Here is a 14,972-nt window from a genome sequence, read left to right as displayed (position 1 = left end):
GTTGTTGAAGATAAGCCCATCTATAGGGATAAGCTGGTCTTGCTTCACATGCAAAAATGGATAAAAAGTTCTAAGGTAATACACCTGGAAGTAGAGAGAAGTAGAGAGACAAATCTCTGCATGATATATAAAGCCATTGATTCAACTTTCTAGAACCAACAAAAAATTAAAATATCAGTTTTGGAGGACCTGTTATTTCAACCCAATTCAACCCTTTTCTTTTTACATTTTTTTAATTTTAAGGTGCAGCGCGTCTGTAGGTTACCTAAGCACCAAACTTCCTCCGATGGCACAAGGGGAATTATCGACCGCGTATATGTTGTGTACAACTGTGCTACGGATGCAAAGCTTGATATGCAGTTTCTTTCACATGGTTTGTGAGTATATTTTATTGTGGATTATTAAAAAGAGGTATATGAGATAATGAACTAGGCTGGCGCGCCCTTCCTTGTTTGTCTTTATTATGTTGTGCCCAGACTGTGGTGCTTCCTAAGGTAAGGAATCAGGTTTTGCACTTGGCTGAGAAGACACAGGTACCTGATAAAAGGTAGGGCCTCCCTGTGAGTGCGAGAGAGCGCCAGACCAGCATGGCACCCTAACCTGTGTGAGAAAACAGAATAAAACTAAACTAGAAGGCTTAATCTTTTCCGTTCTATTTATTGTACTCCTGCAAAGAAAGACATTCATTAAACTCCAATGCTGAAGGAAAGTGAAAAAGAAAACATTTAGACTGATATTTGCTCTGGATGGTTGTTCTGAGATCCATACCCCTTGCCTTTGTCATTAAATACGAATCGAAAGCCCCGTACACACGTACCGATCGTCGGCCGAACGATCGGCCGTCTTTTGTACAAGGGCTGTCGTGTCTGCTGAAAACTGCAAAAGACTGCACACGAATTTTGTCGGCCAAGAACAGCCGACTGCAGAAGTGATGTCATGTGATGGTTAACTTTCCTTGTCTTTTTTCTTTTCTGAGCATGCCCAGTCTTGCAAATCTGCTGTCTGTCGGCCGAATTCTGTACTTACTGGCGAACAATCGGCCGTTCTGGTGTCGGCATACAAAAATTTTAATGCTTGCACGACAGATTCTGTTCGGCAGAAAGTGCGATGTCGGCTGTTGGAAGCATCATACTAACAAGTCGAAAATCGGCCGATCGTTCGGCGGCCGAACAGTTTCGGCCGACAATCGGTACGTGTGTATGGGCCTGAAGAATTATATTATCTTGTTGTGCCACAGCATGCCTGTACAGCTACTTGCCCCATAGGTAATGCTTAGATTTTGCGGAAAGCGATCGTTGTCAAGGTTGCTTTAAGACATTTATGGATTCAGGGTACAAATTTCACTAGTAACTTCCCTATAAAGGTTTATTAGAGGAGTGAAGTATTCACATTTTTTAGACAGAACCAAAGTTAGGAAAATTTCATTCTTAAAAATAAAAACCTTTTAGAGGATTCTGTTTATCTGATTGGATTTTAAAATACATGACATTTTTTTTCTTTCAAGAAGAAGCACTTGTTAGATTGGTACCTGAAAATATATATTAACATCTTTGTTTTTTTCCATTACTACCATATGATGGTATAAATGAAAAAAGTCCTGCGCTATGGATATGAGGGAAAGAAAGGGCTGCAGCATCCCTCACATATAGCCAAAGGCTATATCAAAGATATTAATCAAAATAAGGGTAAGGGAATTGGCGCTGCCAGGAATAGGATGTATGGGAGAAAATAAATACTGGGTATAGTAGTATTAAATCTAGCGTATAAGACTCAGATTGTTAGGGGTGATAGGAATGGTCAGTAGTAACATACACCCTCATAAATAGATAAACTTCAGTATAAATAAATCCTTGTACATTAGTAGATAAATTCAGTAGTACAGTAAATAATTAAAAAAATATTAAAAAAATCAATATCATCAATCAACTAAAACTTATCATAATATATAATACTCACATAAGCAAATATAATTAAGTGAATGTGATTGATGAGGTGGTCTGGGCTACGATAAGATCAACCCAGTAAAGTGACCAAGTGACATTAAAGTGCAATATAAAAATGAGTAATGACAATAAGTGACTTGTGCAAGGTGTAGCAGGATATTATATCATACAGTTGTGTATCATAATGTGTATAAAAAAAGGGTGGGGAGGGAATATATCCAATAATAAATACTAAAAAGTGACTAGTGCAAAGTGTAGCACCATTAATTATTAGATAAAAACAGTACACAAGAAGGTAGGTACAAGGTGAGTAATAATATATGAAGAAAGTGACATGTGCATATAATCCAATTAATATCAGATAACCACTACACGTGTAAGTAATTTAATGTACAGTATAATGTATCAAGTACGGTAAATCGTGCATAAATCAAGGAAATAAAGTCCATAAATGGGGGTGGTTTTTAATCTTCATGCGACAATCCCATCTAGCCTTGGGTGTGATTTTAGTGAAAAAAGGAGGGTGCCCGAGATTGCTCTAATGCAGATTGCACTCACCAGAGTGCCCAACCCCACGCAGGGGTATTAGGCAGGGGTTATATATATACTGTGTGATACAGTGTAGAGATGACTGATCCTGTGGGTCCTGGGTGATGGTCCTACGTTCCTATCTCCGGATCCAGGGGGTGGGAATGGGGTTCCTCAGCTACCGGTGTGCTCTCAGACTGTTTTTCAGCCGTCTCATGAGGAATAAACAAGGAGGGGACACATAGTGTATTACTGTTTCGAATATATGTTTATTAATACTCAAATAGGGTACTCACATTGGAATGGCAGTAAACAGCATGAGACATGCTGCTGCTGAGGACGTCGGATGACGAAACGTGTACAACGCAGTCACGTCACTTCCTGTTACGGTTTCCCCGTGGAACGCACGGCGTTCCGGAGATCTGCATACCTTGCTGGCTGTCTATTTTGTCCCTATCGAACCAATGCTGTTTACTGCCATACCTGTGACTGCATGAGTGCTGCCGGCACTGGGGACCTACAGTCCATTGAGGGAACCATGAATGCCAACATATACTGTGACATACTGAAGCAGAGCATGATCCCCTCCATTCGGAGCATGGACCACAGAGCAGTATTCCAACATGATAACGACCCCAAACACACCTCCAAGACAACCATTGCCTTGCTAAAGAAGCTGAGAGTAAAGGTGATGGATTGGCTAAGCATTTCTCCAAACCTAAACCCTATTGAGCATCTGTGGGGCATAAGTCTTCTTATGTGTGTTTGATTTCTGTAATTGAGGAATATGACCATCTGGTAAGAATCTTTATTGCAGTGGAGGGTATGTGTGCATGGTGTACTTCCCATCAATTCACGTGGCTTAATATTTGGTGGAATGCATCATTATTCTGAAAAGAAATAGTAACACTGTACTTTCATCAAATTTTATGTTTCATCTGCTTTAGGCACATGGACTAATTACAGTCATATTGAACAAACTATTTAATCCCTATCCCATTCACTGTTTGATTGCATATTTACTTTTGATATTTGATGGATCACTGGAACCATGTCCTGTGGTCCGATGAGACCAAGATAAACTTATTTGGATCAGATGGTGTCAAGCGTGTGTGGCGGCAACCAGGTGAGGAGTACAAAGACAAGTGTGTCTTGCCTACCGTCAAGCATGGTGGTGGGAGTGTCATGGTCTGGGGCTGCATGAGTGCTGCCGGCACTGGGGAGCTACAGTTCATTGAGGGAACCATGAATGCCAACATGTACTGTGACATACTGAAGCAGAGATTGATCCCCCTCCCTTCGCAGACTGGGCTGGGCTGCAAGGCAATATTTCAACATGATAACGACCCCAAACACTCCTCCATGAGGACCACTGTCTTGCTAAAGTTGTTGAGGATAAGGCCCCTTTTACAAAGGGAGTCTGTCAGGCGGACTCAGTTTTTCTCAGCGGGGGATCGATCCGCCGATCCCCCGCTGAGCAGGAGGATGGCAGCTCTGTCTCCGCGCTGTGTGCGGAGACAGAGCTGTCAGGTCCCCATGCATCTCTATGGGAGAATCGGATGAGAATGGACCGTCTGTCCGTTCTCATCCGATCCACCAGAGGGATGGAAATTAGGGTTTCCATCCGTCGGGTTTTGAGGGATCGGATGTCAGTGGACACGGCTCCGCTGACATCCGATGCCCCATAGAGATGCATGGGGCATCCGTTCAGATCCGCCTGCAAAACGGACAGGCATATCTGTACGGACTCCCTGTGTGAAAGGGGCCTTTGGCCTCATGTGCACTGGACGTTATAAAAACACCAGTAGATTTGTAGTGAGTTTTTTTTAGCTTTTTTGCATTGACGTTTTTCAGCGTTTTTTAGCGTTAGTGTTTTTTGTAGTTTTTAACTAAAAATCACCTCTCTGCTATTTCAGTAACTCTGACTTACCCAATTCTTGCAATGCTTGCCAGAACTGCATTGCATGGGTGTTCACACCCATGCCAAAAGAGTTAGGTGCGGGGAAAAAAAAAGGTCCTACAACATTACGGTGCAAATGGGGACCCTTTTTTCCCCGCATCAAAATCACATTGCATGGGTGTGAACACCCATGCGATGCGATTACTGTCTGAATTGATGCAAACCTGACTTTTGCCACCACACCGATTCCCAAAAGTAGTTTCTGCACCTCTGTTTTGCGACCTCAGGGCGATTTCAATAGACATCTGTGCATGAACCCGTACAGATGTCGGTCAAATCGCCCCCGAAGTCGCACTGACATGCATGTTTGAAATCGTGTGCCCTCGGTGCCGTTGCCAGCAATAGGCTCAGATTTGACATGCGATTCAACATGACAAATCGCATGCCAAATCGGCACAATGTCAACAGGGGTTCATGTTCCATGAACAGTACCCCAAAACAGATTGAAAAATGCAGTGTGCACCCATGCAATGCAATTAGGCGTGGGGGAAAAAAGGGTCCTACAACATTTTGGTGCAAATGTGATGCAATTTGAGCCATACAAAATATATGTCTCAAATTGCATTGCACAGACATCACATGTGATGTGCACAGGAATGCGGTGCGTTTTTGGTGCAAATCACATACGGTGTTCAGCATGCACCAGTGTGAACCCAGGATATGTTTCATGAATGACACCTCGAAACAGAACCCAGGCTTCAAAAAAGCAATAGAATAAAAAACGCCAGTTAGCAGCGTTTTTTGGTGTTTATTGATCTTAGAGTGTTTTTACAGCTGAAAAACGCCACACAAAACCCCCAAATTTTTTTTTTTTTTTTTTTTACAGCCAAAAAATGCCCCTGCCAAAAACTGCTGAAAACAGCCTATGTGTGCATGGACACATAGGATAACATGCTGGGGAATTTATTGGCTGCAGAAAAAAAACATTTGACGCCAAAAAACAGCAGCTGTAAAAACGTCGAGTGTGCATGAGGCCTAAAGGTGATGGACTGGCCAAGCATGTCTCCAGACTGAAACCCTATTGCGCATCTGTGGGGCATCCTCAAACAGAAGGTGGAGAAGCGTGGAAGAGGACTCCAGTGAAAACCTGTGAAGCTCCCCACATGGAAGAAAAATATATTTAAAATATATTTTTAAAAAACTTCATTTTTTCCCTAAATATATTGAAAATATATTTGAAATGCTACCATTTTGGCCATATTCAATATATTTCTAAAAATTGTTCCCTAAATATATTTGAAATATAATTTTCTTCCATATGGGTCTGGTGATCTCCATGCCCAAGAGGGTTAAGGCAGTGCTGGAAAATAATGGTGGCCACACAAAATATTGACACTTTGGGCCCAATTTGGACATTTTCACTTAGGGGTGTACTCACTTTTCTTGCCAGCGGTTTAGACATTAATGACTGTATGTTGAGTTATTTCGAAGGGACAGCAAATTTACACTGTTATACAAGCTGTACACTCACTACTTTACATCAAAATTTCATTTCTTCAGTGTTGTCACATAAAAAGATATAATATAATATTTACAAAAATGTGAGGGGTGTACTCACTTCTGTGAGATACTGTATGTGTATAAGCCATATATTCTTTTAACCATTTATACCTATTATCTTGATGTACAACACAATTTTAAGTTATTTTTATACTTTTGTCTCTGGAGTTCTTCTATCTGATGTGCCCACAATAGCCCCTTCCCATTGGAGGTAATTTCTTGTTCTGCTTCATTGAATGTGAGGTATGATCACTCTATGACACCCTCTATGAGTTCTTATTGGAATAATAAACAACATGCTTTGAAATTGTAGATTATTTTTACTCCATAGATCCTCTTTTTTGTTATTGGTGAATATATCATTGATGTAGTCCCAATTTTTGCTATATTATTGTTAAAACACATGCTTGGAAACATATGCTTTTTTATTTTAATGGGACTAAACAGATAATATTCTGTTGCATTATTTTTTTATTAAGTACAAAAAAGAAGTTTTACAGACGTGTCTTTTTATTGAGTCAAAAACGGAAGAGAAAAAGGAAAAAGCCAATTTTATTGGAACACGAGAGCTGACACATTTGATTCATAAAAACTTTCTGTTCTATTTTATTTAAAAAACATATTCGTAAAAAGGAAAATAATTTCCAAAAGGTTCAATGCAAGTCTCTCAAACATTCCTTATTAATACAGCATTGCGTGATAAACACAATTTACATAGCTCACATTATTAAGATCCACAAGGTTAACACATTTCTCATAAATAGCTTCTTTAGGACCTTATCTTGGGATTCAATGGGAGAAAAACCTACCACTTCAGAGCAATGGTGTTGGAACAAATCAAGAGGGCAGCCGGAGGCTAGACGCTCCCAAGGTGGCCATATGGACAGGGAGGACAGGGTAGGTCCCACACCAAGAACCCCTTCTAAGGTTGTAACATCAAGGTCATATCACAGAAAATTCTACTGAATTTTCCACTGGAACCATCCGGGTCATTCGTATCCATTAGGATGCATGTACATATGGGACGCATACACTATTATATGTGTTTCAGATGGTCTACACTGCACTTTAGGTAGCTCCCTGGATATATCCCTGGCTCTATTCAGTGGAATTTAGGCTGTATGAGGTGTTACAGAACAGTACAGCTTTCGTGAACTGTGTCATCAACACTGTACAGTAAACCCCCGCTCCATCGCGGTTCAGTTTTTGCGGTCCCGGTATATTGCGTTTTTTTCTGTAATGTTATTTTACTATATAAATCATTGAAAATGAAATATTTCTGGGTTTTCCATAGCTCTTGCTCTGTCTCTCAGTATCTTTTATGTGTTTAAATGAGTTTCTATTGTTTTAAAAGGGTGTTTAAAGACCTCAAAATGCTTTTACACGTACAGTGACAGTAAAAAAAACATGCCTACAGTGTATTTTAATAGGGTTTTTCTATTTCGCGGATTTTCACTTTTCGCGGGTGGGTCCGGAACGTAACCCCCGCGATGGAAGGGGGGTTTACTTTATATGTCATCACATACTATATTTTGGATGTATTATTTATTTTTATTTATCTTTAGCTTGACTTATATACAGCACATATGGCACCCCAATCTTATTCATTTTAGCTTGACTTTAGATAGTTTTGGTCGTAGCACCTCTTTTTTTTTTATCCAGCGGTAAAAGGTCTTAACCTCCCTGGCGATATGATTATGTCAGGAATTATGTACCAAAAGCGGTACAATTTTTTGCATGGAAATTTGGCGTTATGTATTATAGGCCTACAATTCTTACTAATTACGGACTTAACCGGTTGCTGACCGCCGCACGACTATATACTGCGGCGGTAGGCCCCGGCCAGGCAGAGTGACGTATAGATACGTCACTCGCCTGTCACTGACTTCAGAGCCAATTGCGGCTCGTTCACAGACAAGTCAGTGCGTGTGACCGGCGGACTCGATGTCCGCCGGTCACACTACGATCGCTCCGGTGAAGGGAGAAAGGCGGAGCGGCTTATGTAAACAAGCCGCCCGTCATTCTCCCTGGTGTAAAAATAAAGATCAGACAGTTCTACTATGTAGGACCGTTGATCTTTGTTTTTACACCAATAGCCATGTCCCTATACAGTTAGAATCACGCCCCTAGGACACACTTAACCCCTCCCTCTCCAATAAAGTTAACCCCTTCCCTGCCAGTGTAGTTTTTGCAGTAACAGTGCATATGTATAGCACTGATTACTGCAGTAATGTCACTGGTAACCCCAAAAGTGTTAAAAATGTCAGTCAAGGGTCCGATCTGTCCGCCGCAATGTCGCAGTACCGAAAAAAAATCGCAAATCGCCGCCATTACGCGTTAAAAAAAAACCACCAAAAATGACAAAAATCTTTCCCTTTGTTAGTAAACGCGATAACTTTTGCGCAAACCAATCAAAATACGCTTTTTGCAATTTTTTTTACCAAACATATGTAGCATAAAACAAATTGATTTTTACATTTTTTTTGGGGAATTTCATATAAAAAAATGTGAAAAATATTGTTATTTTTGCAAAATTGACGCTCTTTTTTTGTTTATAGCGTATGATCAAAAAATCGCACAGGTGATCAAATACCACCAAAAGAAAGCTCTGTTTGTGGGAAAAAAGGACATCAAATTCGTTTAGGTACAATGTCGCACGACCGCGCAATTGTCCGTTAAAGTCACGCAGTAAAAAATCGCAAAAAACCCCCTGGTCTTTTAGCAGCCAAATCCTCCAGGGCTTAAGTGGTTAAACTGACCAAAACAAGACTCTAGTAGACATCCCAGATGTGATAAATTTGAAACACAAACGCATGAATTATAATTTAATCAATAATATAATTTTATTATATAATATAATATATATATATATATATATATAAAAAAAGGAGGTGATACAATGTAATCTTAAATTATATATAATAAATTTATATTATATATATTTATATTGCTACTGCAGGGAACAGAACCAGGAAGTCATCAGACCGACGGACGAGCGGCGGGGATCTCGGCGGCGATCACAGTAATGGGAGATCATCGCTGGATCGCCGGGAGAAGGTAAGGAACCCCACTGCAGGCTCTGCACATCTACCCCAAGTGTGACTCGGGGATACCGATAGTAGCATGGAAAATCCACCCGAGTCACGCTCGGGGATACCGCTAAGGGAGTTAAATACCCAGTGGAACTAGCATCCACAACAGATCTAAAAGCTGTAGGAAAGTTTGCTCTTAATAAAGGTAACGCCCTTAGCTTCATACATGTTAACCACTGACAAAACAGTTTAATAGAATTGCTTGTGAGCTTCTTTTTCCCTGTTCGACACTGCATTGTCTTATATCTCAAAACAGAGTGCACAAACAATTCAAAACCACAATCCTACTTTCCCAGAATCCCCTCCAAATCCTGTATCCCCAATTATTCCCAAAGTATTAAAAATATAGATTTAGGTTTGAAAGAAATTGGTTAGACTCAAAACAATATTGGAGCATTTAACCACTTAAGGACCAGAAGATTTTACCCCCTTAATGATCAGGACATTTTTTGCGATACAGCATTGCCTTACTTTAACTGACAATTGCACGGTCGTGCGATGCTGTACCCAAATAAAATTGATGTCCTTTTTTTCCACAAATAGAGCTTTCTTTTGGTGGTATTTGATCACCTCTGACCCTTGGGTTATGCTGCTCTTCCTAGGAGTAGGACACTAGGCGGAAAAGAGTTTAAAAAGTTTGACTACGCCCATAGGGCAGTCCCAGGGGGGTATACTCCCACTTCCTGCTCTAGCTCTTCAGTTTTGTAACAAGCAGTGACAGAAGAACATAACCCCCAACTCATTAGAGGGGTGGGTGCTTTGTCTGTCAATGAACATCAGAGAAAAGTATTTTACTATAAGACAAAAATCCAGTTTTCTCTTTCGTTCATTGACAGATACAGCTCCATATCTTCTTTGACCCTTGGGACGTCCTAAAGCAGTGTCAACATGAGAGGTGGGAAGAACACAGCAATAAATATACTTCCCAGAGGCTAAATGTAGCCAACCAGGTAAAACAGTAGCTCAACCAGGAACAACTGGAGCTCCTGGAAATATACACTCAAAGAGGATTAATCCTCTCCAACAACGGCCTGCAAACTCTTGCGTCCAAAGGAAGAATCTGCAGATGCCAAAAAATTCACCTTATAAAATTTTGTGAAAGTGTGCACGGACGACCAGGTGGCTGCCTTGCAAACCTGCACCACTGACGCCTGATGACAGAAGGCCCAAGAGGCACTAAGCGCCCATGTAGAATGCGCCTTAACAGGGAAAGGAGGATCCTGACCCTGAATGGAATAGGCCTGCACCACTGTCTGCCTAATCCATGTGGAAATGGTCACAGCAGACGCAGCCAGCCCCTTACAGGGTCTATCCGTGAAGACAAATAGGCAATCCGATTTTCAGGACGACTCAGTCGCCGCCAAGTACACCCTGATTGCCCGAGCCACATCCAAAGAATGTAAGGCAATCTCTTTAGGGTGCTTAGCCTTAGGACACAAGGAAGGTAACACAATGCCTTTATTTAAATGGAAACCAGGGACGAGTTTAGGAAGAAATGACTGGCAGGGCCGAAGCACTACTTTATCTCCGTGAACCACCAAGTAAGGTGAATGACAAGACAAGCTGCCAGCTCCGACACCCTACGTGCAGAAGAAAAAGCCATCTTCTGGGACAATGTAAGCAGAGGAATCTCGCAAATATTTTCCAACATTGGTTACTGAAGAACCGACAGCACCAAGTTGAGATCCCACGAGGGCAATGGAGACCGCACTGGGGGAGCCAAATGGCGAACCCCCTGAACAAAGGTGTGAACCACAGAAAGCATAGCCAAAGGACGATGAAAGAAAACCGCCAAGGCTGAACCTGGCCCTTGGTGGTAGCCGAGGTCAGACGCTGCTCCACACCTCGTTGGAGGAAAGCCAAACTCTGAGTCACAGAATAGGAGCAGCGGTGAACCCCAAGAGATTCACATCCGCAAAGTGCGCTCTTCAAACGTGATGGTAAATCTACCTAGAAGTAAATTTACTAGCTTACAGCAGCGTGGGAATCACCTATTCAGACAACCCTCTAGCCTTCAGCACCTTGCTTTCCGACAGCCAAGCTGTTAAAGCAGGCGACTGTAATGCAAGATAGAAGATTGGACCTTGAGCCAACAGATCTCCTCTAAGAGAAAGTCTCCAAGGAGCATCGGCGACCAAACATATCAGATCTGCATACCAAGACCAGCGAGGCCAGTCTGGAGCCGGATGGCCGTAATCCCTTCTGCCTCCAGCCTACGTAGGAGTTTTGGCAGAAGTTCTAAAAGAGGAAAGACGAATATCAGACGATACTGGTCCCAAAGGAGCCACCAGTGCGTCTGTGGCATCGGCCAGGGGATCCAGAGACCGTGCCACAAAGCCAAGAACACTCCTGTTGAGGTGAGAGGCCAACAGGACCACCTCAGGAGTTCCCCACCGGAGACCCAACTGATGAAATACCTCCAGAGGAAATGTCCAGTATCGGTAGTCTGGGTTCTTCCAGAGACCAGACCCCCTGAGCGCAATCTGTACCAAAAAAACGCCACCCCACTCGGACAGGCTGGCATCTGTGGTGACCACCGTTCAGTACAGGGGAAGGAATATTTTCCCTGTCTAAGCGCCGGAGAGCAAAGCCACCAAATCAGGGACCCTCTCGTACCCCGGCTAAACAGGATCAGATTGTCTAGAGACTGTAGATTCTTGCCCCACATAGCAAGAATCTCTCTTTGCAGAGGTCTCGTGTGGACAGATTTTTGAAATTCGTTCCATGGGAGAAACACCCTGGCTGAGGCCGAGTCCAGGAGAGACCCAGATAGTCCAACTAGGTGGATGGAACCAGAGCAAATACCTGGAAATTTAATTTCCAACTGAACTCCTGCAGAGTCCCCACAGTAATCTCCTGGTTGTCCTTCAGAGAAGTTGAAGACTCTGCTCAAAGAAGAAGATCATCCAGGTACTCCAGTATCGCAATCCCCCACTGGCACAACAATGCCAACAACCGGGGCCAACAATTGCGAAAACCTGAGGGGTTGAGGTGAGACCTCTTGATAATGCTCTTCGCCCGCGGCAAGCAGAGGAAGTGCGGATGACCGACATATATTGGAATATGAAGGTAAGCATCCTTAATATCAATAGAGGCCAGGACATCCCCCCTGATGTAGGGATGCCACTACTTTATGAATGGACTCCATTCGAAACATCTGTACCCGCACAAATCGGATCAGAGCTTGTGTTCCAAGATTGGACATACTTTGCTTTCTTTCCTGGAAACTGCAAACATGAAACAAATGTTCCCATTCTGAGCCTGGAACAATCGCCCCTTGTGCTAGCAAGTCTTGCACCTTCCCGAAGAGACCTCACAGGCGGTCTGGGGATAAACGCAGGTTGGAAGGAAAGAACCTCTCTGGAGAAGAAGATCGAAAACTCGATCTTGTAGCCGGCGGACCGAATCAGTGAGGTCCACAGGTCTGGAAAGAAGCGAAGACGTCCTCCCCCTCCCCAGATGCGGGTGAGAGTGGCCCTTCAGGCAGAAGGGGTGTTTGTCTGCAGGTCTGGAAGGACCTGCTCTCAGCATACCAGACCAGGTCCTTATGGAACCTCCGGAGGAGGTCTTTTCAGGGAGACTCCAAACAGACGATTCTCCACAAAGGGAAGATGGCATAAGGCCTTCTGGAAAGTCTGGTCTGCAGACTTGCATTTTAGTCATATCATGCGCCGAAGGATCACTGCTGTCAAGGACAGCCCAGAGACTAAGGGAGCCACATCCAGAAAGGCATCACAGACGAACTGCAACCCCTGGACCAACTTGTCCGTCAGCTACGCAAAGGCAGGAGGAATCTGTTCCCCCTTCAGATCCTGGCACAAAAGCTTTGCCCACTCGGGAAAGTCAGGGACACCATGCTATGGTGAACACCGGCCTAAGGACCAAACCGGCCACAGTAAACATGTGGCGGACCAAAGTCTCGGCTCTCCTGTCAAAAGGATCTTTTAAAACTGGAGACACTTCTACCGAAATTAGGGTGGATTGATTTAGCCTGGAGACCTGAGAGTCCACTACAGGTGGGGCTGCCCACATACTCAACAGAGACTCCTCAAGGGATACATCTATCGAAACACCTAGGCACCGCCATATTGCGTTTAGAACAACTCCACTGACAATTTTGTCACAGTAGGCAGGAAAAAGGAAATACCTTTGCTGCTTTAGAGGATCTGCAGGCCCCAAGGGGACCAGCGCCTCTGATGCAGCAGCTGCATCCCCTATGTTTAAAGTTTCCTGCACCGATACAATCAGTGCATCAACCAGCGCCTTTGCATGCGCATGTGCAGTAAAAGAGGAATCATCCTCACCGTCAGAGCACCCGAAGTGCATGGATGCAGACCCAGTAGAGTCGCTATATGCTAAGCTCACCCTGAGAACATAACAAGCAGGGGCGGTCGCCGACCACAGTCCCGCAAGGAGACGTCGGCTAAAGGTCCACAAAAGGACCACCTATTAGACCTAAGGTTTGCCCTCCATAGAGGACATGGCCCCCTAGAGGGGGGGGGGAGAGGGGGCCCGCCGTGATGCAGACGCACAGGCAGAGTACCTTCACGCACACAATAATGGCTGCATTACTTCGCTAGAAAATGCACCCCCCCCACGGCGCCCCCTGGTTCAAGGGGGGCACCAGGCAGACCATATGCACCCCCCCCGGTTCGCAGCTCTATCAACCTGGTCAGCAGCTCAAACAGCCTTGGCAACAGCTCGGACAGCTTGGCCAGCAGTTCGGACAGCCAGCCGCGAGAAGGCTGCAAAGCCTAAATTTGGGGCCCGATTTGGGAGCGTGAGTCGCGGTTCCACCGTTAGCACTGTTAGCTTGATCAGCAACTCGGACAGCTTGGTTAGGAGCTCGGACAGCTTGGTCAGTCACTCGGACAGCTTGGTCGGTCGCTGGGACAGATAGTTCCGCCAGCCGCGGCCTCAATCTTTGGCCAGCCGAGTGAGGCGCGCATCCGTTGGCAGTATCGTCCGCTATGTCAGCAGCTCGGACACCTTGGTTAGTCATTCGGACAACTTGATCAGGCACTCAGACAGCTTGGTCAGGCACTCGGGCAGCTTGGTCAGGCACTCAGGCAGCTTGGTCAGGCACTCGAGCAGCCGTGAGTAGGCTGCCAAGCCGCAGTCTAAATTTTCAGTCCAATCCAGTCACGTCAGGTGCAGACTTGCGGATGATGAAACATCCACTCCTTCTCAGCCCAATAACCACTGCAGGGAGCCCAAATGACATCCCTGCCCTGGTCACTAACCCCCAGGGGCCCATGAACCCGCTCAGCCAGGTCAGCAACAACCACATCCACCCCTCCCCTTCTACTGGAGCAAGTGGCAAAGCCAGCTCCTACCTAACCCAGGGAGGGAAAGGGGGGGGTAGGTTGGGGCTAAAAGACCACCATGACAGAGGGGCTGGAGGGAATGGAAGGGAACCCAGGGGTCTGACCATCCTAGGAAAAGGCCCATGTCCACCCTGAGGGACCACAAAGGGGGGACACTACTTATCACACCATGGAACCGAGTGGGCACCACTCCAGGCAGACCATCTCCCCGCCTTGGAATGGGGAGTGCTGCGGGCCAGAGGTACGCTGAGACTCAGGTCATGACCAGGGCTATGCGTCCTCGCTAGGCGTTTAACTCACCAGCCAGTCCCCGTCCAATGGGACTATATGTCGCCGTCAACGTAGCGCGGAGCTGAGGCCTACGTGCACTCTTTGGCTAAACTGGGAAGACCGTAAGGATCTAGGATATCCAGTCCGTCAACTAGTCTTGCAGTTGACTGTAGTTCTCACAGGAACCGAATTGATTATAGTTCTCACAGGAACAGAAAATAATAAAAGAAAAAAAAAAAATTCAGTTTAGAAAGGAAAAAATGCCAGGACCAGAGATCCCAGCAAGGAACTAGGTCCTTACTCCTGCCTAGGCAGAAAAAAACTGAAGAGCTAGAGCAGGAAGTGGGAGTAT

The sequence above is a fragment of the Pelophylax lessonae genome, assembly GCF_965119305.1.
Source record: "Pelophylax lessonae genome assembly, chromosome: 1".
Lineage (NCBI taxonomy): Eukaryota > Metazoa > Chordata > Amphibia > Anura > Ranidae > Pelophylax > Pelophylax lessonae.
This window is presented reverse-complemented; position numbering follows the sequence as displayed.